The following is an 8830-nucleotide window of genomic DNA, read 5'->3' on the forward strand; positions in this document are numbered from 1 at the left end:
CAGCTCATTTTGTGCTTATGAGTGAACTGCCACTTTTTGCTCCCCACCCGCCCCAGTCAAGACAGAGACACACTTAAGGAGCTCAGTAGAGCCAAGCTGGACTTCTGAACACTCCTGGGGGAACCGAGCCCAAGGAGCCCAACTGGGCATATGAGCCCTATAGCTTGAGGAGCCGAGGCGAGCCCATGTGTATATTCAGACCCCCATGCATGTTTTCAGAGCCAAAGAAGCCCAGAGAGCATGTGTGGTCATATTTCAGCCATTTGCACCATCCATGCTGAGCGGTGTGGAGAGGTAGGTGGAGTTTATTTTGTGGGTGGAGCTTGGGATAGTAGCACCGCCTTTTTAGTTCCACTCTGACCTTTGCCCCAAAGTAACACTAACCACACTGCAGGTCTCTTGTCCTTATTGTTACACCACACTCTTTGTTTTCCCTTCCCAAGCTGCCCTTTCCCTTGAAGATCACCACATTTCCCTGCCATCTGTCCTTACAGAACATGCTACTGGGGATCTGGGGCTTGCATCCCCTGCACAAAGCCCCTGTGCGGATGTTTTACCTGGAGCCACACAGCTGCATGCAGCTCTGCATTGCAAGATGCTTGTTTTACTCTAATCTAATCAAATCTGTTCTAATACATTCATTGCCAGGGCATCTGAGCCCTCACTGCACCATTGCACACAGGCACCATTTGAGGAAATCAGAGGGTGTAGGACTTTTGGCAAAGAGCCATGCCCCGTCTTGGTATGGCTCTGCACGCTGCAAGGGAGTGCAGCCAGTGTGAAGCTCAGCCGGCATCTTGGGAACCAAGGGCAATGATCACAGGCTGAAGGATTTTGATGTATCTGCCCTGTCTTTGTTCAAATATAAGCAGCTTTGGCTGCATTCATCCTTGCTTGTGCAACTGATGGAACAATCAGGTCCACACAGTGTAACAGATGTGTGTGTTTGTGTGTGCATGTGCATTTGTGCGTGCATGTCGTGGTTAATCCCGCGGCTAAGCATAGTGCTTGCTATTGACACGCAGGAAACCAGGCAACAGCACATACCCACAAGACGGCAACCAACGCCCAATCTCAAAATATGCCTTTGTCACATCTGGAAGATGCAATGCTGGCTCACTTTTGTTACCACTTCCCCTCCCCCCTTACCTCCCCTCCCCAGGTCCCCCAGGGCCGGGGGAAACATGACAAGATTTGACCAATCTTTCAAATTACAGGTGTGTACAAAAACCTAGTTTAAGAGTCATTGAAATGTGCCATTACTCTACCTAAAGATACAGGGCCAAATCTGTAGCTGGTGTAAATGGCATAACTCCATTATCCTGAGTGGAGCTATGCTGATTAACGCCTGCTGAAGAATGGGCCCTGGTATATTAATTTAGATGGAGTAAATGGGTCCAAAGAGTCAAAGATGTTAACATAACGCAATCACTGTCAAACGTTAAACAGATTCAAACAAGGTTTGGGGTTCGATATACAGACGCTTCTGCATGCTTAGTACCCTGGCAAACACACCTTTAAAATTCCTTTATAACCTTGTAGGAAAGATACAGAAAAGAAGGGGAAACAATTAAAGCATTTGAAATTTAAAGCATAAGATAAGGCTTTCATTTTAACAACTTCCCTTTAGCTGGAGAGAGTTTTTAGGAGGAAAATCATCCTTGTTTGACAGTCATTTATGTAGTGCTAAAGACAGTAGTACCTGTCCTTTTTGGGGAAAAGAAAAGAAGTTACTTAAGATGGGCTGGAGCTGTCCTTGCTGCTCTTGTTAAAGTCTGGTCCCGTTTCCTCGAAGACAAACATATACACAAAAATGGGGAAAAAAAAGACCAGCAAAGATAGAAAATGCAACTTGCACTTGCAACCTCATTGCCGGAGAACCACAGCACAACACATGGTCTTATCAGCCACTCTGAGATTTGGCAAACTTGTACCAGCATTGGGTTGTTTAGGGCACTGCTTTTAGCTGCTGCTCTCTGGCCCAGTATGATCAGGATACCTTTTCACAATTAGAATGATGAAGGCTTGGGGTCACAGGAGATGGTGGGGTGGGCAGCCACGATGGTGAACCTTGTTCCAGTGGTCAATTTTTCTCCCCAAAGTCTCTTCCTTTAAGGACCCCTATCCAGATTCCTGTGGCTACATCAGGCTAGTCATGAGAAGACATTTTGGAGTAAGAAATTCTCCAGTGTTATTGTGTCCTACTGTATTTTATATTTCACCGGGATGGACACTGTGACCATATTCCAAGAACTGCAGAGATACAACCTGAAAAGCAAACCAGAACTAAAGTCTCAGCTATTCTTCCCTGGTGAATTTGGCTTGATGTCCATCAGATGCCTCATGAGATGCAATCTATTATACAATCATTCTGGGCACTTATGGGCCCAAATTCTCCCCTGGTGTAAATGTGCTCAGCTCAGTCAACTTCAGTGGAGTTTCACCCCCTTATGTTCACAAAGAATTTGGTCCTTCTTCAGGTCTGTTTTTTATTACTCAGAAACTGTTGAGTATGGAAATGACTGTCCAGAGGCCTATATGCTGGTGTTCTCTGTCCAGATGTTCACACCACAAAAACCACAACCAATGGTGCACACTGGGAAACTCTAGGCTGCCTCTGTCCTCTGTTGTTTTCCCATTATGACTGTAAGCTCACTGAGGCAGGGACCATGTCTTCTATGCCATCATATGTAGCACCAGCCAGTGCCAATGCTAACAAAATAATAATTATAAGTTGAGCTCTTAGCACTACCTACGTTTAAGGTTGCTCAATGCTCTCCAGCATAATACTGCATTCTCAGACTTTGCCAGCTTAACCACTGGGGCTGAAATGCTCCATGCTGGGTGTCTGCCTTGGGCTGATTTTTTTTTTTTTTTTTTTAAAACCATTTCCAAAAACAAGACTAGGGGAAAATATGTCACGTTGCCTATCTTTAAAAAAAGCCTTACAGCTGTTTTATAGAGACGCCCTTGCGCCTCCAGGCTTTGAGGCAGTGACTTGACATTTGGCAGTTGGGGGGAGGGCGGGGAAAATCACCCTAATTCTCTCATAGGCTTTTTTGGCATCCCTGTGAAAAACCACTCAAATTTCGCCAAGCTACAAGCCTTTGAAAAATCAGTTTGCATATGTTCAGTAGAGACTCGTTGGAGTTTGGCAGCTAAATACTTAGAACAGTCTCTGTGTACCAGATCTGCTTCATCCTGGGGCTTCAGGAGCTGAGCAGGTCCCTGAAATTGTTCTTCTTGGCAGTCGTGGGCCCTTGTGGCACCAGAAGTGGCATCAGGGCAACTGTCTCTCCTGAGCTCTAAATACCCTCTTTGCTGACACCCAAGTAGCATGAAGAAGGAGCAATAGGAAAAGTTAGGCTTTCTGTGTGTAATAATATAACAATAAAGGCCTGCAGCCCTCTCTTGTGCAGAACTTGCTGGGCATTTATAAATGGATTTACTGCATATACCTGCTATCTTAACAAGTAGGAGAGGGATCCCTGCTCACTAGAAAGCAAGCTGAAGCCAAGAAAGGGCCAGCAACCTGATTTCAGTTCCAGTGGTGTAAATCTGGATTAACACTGTAATCAGTGGATTTACTCTCGCTAAACACTGGTGTAACTGAGAGCAGAATCTGGACCAAAGCACCTGCTCCAAAGCACAGCTTGGATTTATAATAAAAAGCAGACAGTGAACTCCCACACTGAAGGCCCAACTCTGCTGCCACTGACTTTGGGCAGAGGGGAGGAGTTGTCAGTGGCTCTAACACTCTGTGTAGTAAAATCACCAGAGCAATTGCCAGTTACCCACTATAGCAGCACCACCTATCAGGTCTGGCTTGGGGGCAAACCACTGCCTCAGTTTCTCCCCCATGAGCTCCCCAATAATTTAAACATAGGCTTTAATTTGTCAAGAAACACACCTTCTTGGGGTCTAGCATAGGCGGCGGGTGAAACTTCCCCTGGGGGAGGCTAGTTCCCTGTCCCACCTCTTCCGCTCATGGCCCTGCCCATACTCCACTCCTGCTCCGTCCCAGGCCCTGCCCCCACTCTGCCCCAGCCCCACCCTCTCCCCTGCTCGGCCCGCTCCCCACTCAGCCCCCCCGCCGCTGCTCACTGAATCCCTCCTCTCCTCGACCCCGCTCCCTCACAAGGGTAGGGGGGTGAGGAGGCACATGGCAAGGGGCGGGGGAGTCTCACAGGGAGGAGGGTGGAAGAGAGGAGGGATGTGACGAGTGGCAGGGACATCTGGAGATGGGGGCATGGAGTGGAGGAGAGGAGGGACTCACCAGGCAGTGGCAGGTGGTGGGGGCGTCGGGAAAGGGGCCGAGCAGGGAGGGGAAGAGGCAGAGTGCAGGTGGGGCCACCACAACCCAGGTGGGTCGTCAACAGCTGCACCAGGGGAGGCTTAGCATGTGGGGTCTAAGTTTATTAACAAAGTTCACAAGGAAACTTGAGGACTCCTAGCCACAACCCTGGCTGTAGGGCTCCTTAATCTTGTCGCTCTTGAGGCTTTCCGCTAGCAGCTTTGCTCTCTATCAAGCAGCAACACCGAGGGCTTCCTATCTGGCATCTCCCTTTTCTCTCTCTGACTCTCTACGATCCTCTTATCTATGTCCTGGAGGCCTGATGAAGCCACATGAGCTGTCCTGATATTTCTCATTTTCTCCACCTCCATCTCCATCGGGGGGGTGGGTGCGCTAAACATGCCACTGAAGGGCCAGTCACACCATGACATCCCTGAAAATGTTTGGCTGGTAACGTTGCAGGATCGCTCTACTCCTTGTAAAGAGTAACGGTAGCTTGCTGAACGAAGTGTGCCTTTTTACACTGATCACCTGGGCCTCCGGGACTGTGTGCATTCCTCCCCCCGCACCCGCTTTGACTTTTACACTTCCTTCACATAAGTGGAAAATTCCCAAAGATGCAATGTTCCCTTTGTTGACAGACGAAAACACATTTTAAATGAGAGCCCAGTATCGCGTTTCTCATTCAAATGGTAGGGGAAATCTGAGCAATTAGGCATATCAGGGATGATATGAAGCAAATGAACTAATTTGTTTTCTGAGGGTTTGTTCGCTTGGAGCAGTAATGCGTTCTATGGACTGTGATTTCTAAACCATATTAACATGATGCACATTAATTGATCTGTGTAGACCCTGCTGGTGTGCACTGAAGGTTCCCTAGTGTGCTTTAACACCGTAATACATTAATCATTTAGCGTGAGACGGGGGGTTGCTTGCTAGGATTTGGGTATATCTCAGCAAATCAATTCCCTGCCATTGCAGGGGCCTTGGGCACTGGTAAACCACAGTGCTTTCTGTTCTCTATTTGTGGCACGCAATATTTTAGTCTTTTGAGGGCTGTAATACTTTGATCTAATTCAGGTTGTTGGGTTCACTGCAGGGATGGTGGGTGAGGTTTAGTGGCCTGTTGTATACAGGAAGCCAGGCTGATGTGCTGGTCCCATCTGGCCTTAAATACTATGACTTTTATGCATGTGGGATTTGAGGTAGATAAGATAGCATCACAGGATTATTTGAATGGTATAGCATAATATTCCAGAGGTATCATATGAAAATACAGATTTCTTCCCGTGCCTGTATCTCATAAATTCTTTCTCCTACTGCTGCCAGTTTTTGTACTCTCACTCTGTATTATTGATTTGTTTGTTTGCACTGGGATAGATCCCCACAGTGCTAGGCATTGTACAAACACAGAACAAAAACAGGCCCAAAGAGCTTACAACAGGGACCGGCAACCTTTGGCACGCAGCCCACCAGGGTAAGCCCCCTGCCGGGCCGGGCCAGTTTGTTTACTTGCTGTGTCCACAGGTTCGGCTGATCACGGCTCCCACTGGCCACGGTTCGCCGTTCCAGGCCAATGGGGGCTGCGGGAAGCAGCGGCCAGCACATCCCTCAGCCCACGCCGCTTTCCACAGCCCCCGTTGGCCTGGAGTGGCAAACCGCGGCCAGTGGGAGCTGCGATCAGCCGAACCTGTGGACGCGGCAGGTAAACAAATCGGCCCAGCCCGCCAGGGGGCTTACCCTGACAGGTCGCGTGGCAAAGGTTGCCAATCCCTGGCTTACAATTGAAATAAAAGACAAGAGACAGGTGGATGCAAGTGGACAGAGGGGGAGCTCATGTGTCAAGGTTCCTCCCCCACTCTGAACTCTAGGGTACAGATGTGGGGACCTGCATGAAAAACCTCCTAAGCTTATCTTTACCAGCTTAGGTCAAAACTTCCCCAAGGTACAAAATATTCCACCCGTTGTCCTTGGATTGGCCGCTACCACCACCAAACTAATACTGGTTACTGGGGAAGAGCTGTTTGGACGCGTCTTTCCCCCCAAAATACTTCCCAAAACCTTGCACCCCATTTCCTGGACAAGGTTTGGTAAAAAGCCTCACCAATTTGCCTAGGTGACTACAGACCCAGACCCTTGGATCTTAAGAACAATGAACAATCCTCCCAACACTTGCACCCCCCCTTTCCTGGGAAATGTTGGATAAAAAGCCTCACCAATTTGCATAGGTGACCACAGACCCAAACCCTTGGATCTGAGAACAATGAAAAAGCATTCAGTTTTCTTACAAGAAGACTTTTAATAAAAATAGAAGTAAATAAATCCCCCCTGTAAAATCAGGATGGTAGATACCTTACAGGGTAATTAGATTCAAAAACATAGAGAACCCCTCTAGGCAAAACCTTAAGTTACAAAAAAGATACACAGACAGAAATAGTTATTCTATTCAGCACAATTCTTTTCTCAGCCATTTAAAGAAATCATAATCTAACACATACCTAGCTAGATTACTTACTAAAAGTTCTAAGACTCCATTCCTGGTCTATCCCCGGCAGAAACCAGTATAAGACAGACACACAGACCCTTTGTTTCTCTCCCTCCTCCCAGCTTTTGAAAGTATCTTGTCTCCTCATTGGTCATTTTGGTCAGGTGCCAGCAAGGTTACCTTTAGCTTCTTAACCCTTTACAGGTGAGAGGAGCTTTCCCCTGGCCAGGAGGGATTTCAAAGGGGTTTACCCTTCCCTTTATTTTTATGACATCATGGAAACAACGAGGCAATAATCTAAATGCCTTATCTAACTTTAAATTGGTTTGGAAAGCAATATTGTGAGAAAGATGCTGTACATGAGAGAGTCTATTGTTTAAACTGTAGCTAGTGCTGAATTTATTTTCTGTACTGTAATGCCCTTGTTGCACGTGGGTGACTTAATTTGGTTCTGTTTGTGGGTCAGATTAACCCTTACTGCAATCAGAAAGATAACATGAAGGATTCATTTGTAATTTTTTCTATGTTGTTGGTTTTTTGTTTCATTGATGCAGGTATGGAGTATAGGCATGTTATATAACACTATGAATAAAGCTGGTCATAAAGAAAACCAAACACATCTGCTGAACAGAAGGTATGCAACCACAGTGCAATAGATTGCAAACAGCTTAGCATCTGGATTTTGATTTTTTAGAAAGTCAGCATTTTACATTAAATAAGATTTAAAAGTTCTTTATACAAAATCTCCTTGACTGTATAACTTTATCTGTGTGTGTATCTGTCAGTGGTGGGTTTATTTTTCTTTTTTTTTTTTCATATACATAGTATGTGCTGTACCAGTTTAAAAGTCTCAAAGGGACTGTAGGTACACACTAGAAATTTACAGTAATACATATTCATAGTAAGCTTTTTTCTTCTTTTTTAAGAAGAAGAAAAACAATTAGGTTGGTTTTAAATGTGTTTATGCTCTAAGAACTGTTTCCCCACCCCCTGAATCAGAATCAACTCACAGGAAAACTTTGAAGCCAGTATTTGAAAAATGAAGAGACTTTGACTTAGAGAACAGTGAATTGCCAGACTTTCAAGTGCACATAGATCTGACAACTCAGGGAGTTAAACCAAGGGAATTACGCAGGTCTTAAAGCGGTAACAGCCCAGGCTCTTAGACCTTTTGCATTTAAAGATGTTTTGGTATCATTGGAAGATTAATTTTGTATACAAAATAAAGCACATCGTTTTCGTCTCCCTCTCTGGCCAGTACTGTTTATCTGCAGCAGAAGTCAGTCTCCCGGGGACAGCAAGGACAGCTGCCCTCTGGAAGAGGAGGGTTAAAAAAAAAGTGTGTACACTACTTTCTCTGCAGGACTTGGGTAAGTAGATCCCAGAGTGGCTTATTTACTGCTAATAGGGGTGTCAAATGGGGAAGATTTGAGAGACCCAAACAGTCCTTACAAGGACATAATATGGGTGCATAGAATATAGGTTATTTGTTATATATTACAAGCACATAAGTGACAAGTGCAACACACACACAAAGTGCCAGATTCTGATCTCAGTTACACCAGTAAAAAACAGAATAACTCCATTCTCTGCAATTGAATTGTTTCTGATCATAATTACACCTGTATAAAGCCTCCAAATTACTTCAATAATTTTAGATTGACACTGGGATAGCAAAATTGACACTGCCTGCCTGGTTTAAAATGAAATACAATGTGATCTTAACAGTCTCTGGAGTGCACTTTTAGCTGTCAGTTTAATTTACCCACTTTCAGTTGTCACAGCCAGCCTCTGCTGAAATCGAGACCGATTAAAATACAAGCCTGCACAGATACCTTGTTTTTTGGTTGAGTCCAAAGAGAGAGAAATCCTGTAAAACCTTGCAGCCCAACTTGCATGCTGAATTACCACATAGAGGGTAACCAAGTGATGGTAAAACTCCTGAGGCACCCTGAAGCACTCTTTTATAAGGATTTTAAAAAGCCTCTTAAAAATGGCAGCAGAGATCAGAGTCTCTGAGGGGAGGGGAAGTGAGGGGAAAAAAAAAAAGA

The 8830-nt window shown here is 45.5% G+C and overlaps 1 long non-coding RNA gene across 2 annotated transcripts in view; it reads right to left on the reverse strand.

The window, feature by feature from the left end:
- The window catches only part of LOC144259997 (uncharacterized), a 45672-nt gene extending 36881 nt beyond the window's left edge, over nucleotides 1-8791 (reverse strand). For both annotated transcript variants that reach the window (XR_013344977.1, XR_013344976.1), the window contains exon 1: nucleotides 8615-8791. This is a non-coding gene — a long non-coding RNA (uncharacterized LOC144259997). The remainder of the gene's footprint in view (nucleotides 1-8614) is intronic.
- Nucleotides 8792-8830: the final 39 nt, after the last annotated feature.

The sequence above is a fragment of the Eretmochelys imbricata genome, chromosome 2 (genome assembly GCF_965152235.1).
Source record: "Eretmochelys imbricata isolate rEreImb1 chromosome 2, rEreImb1.hap1, whole genome shotgun sequence".
Classification (NCBI taxonomy): domain Eukaryota; kingdom Metazoa; phylum Chordata; order Testudines; family Cheloniidae; genus Eretmochelys; species Eretmochelys imbricata.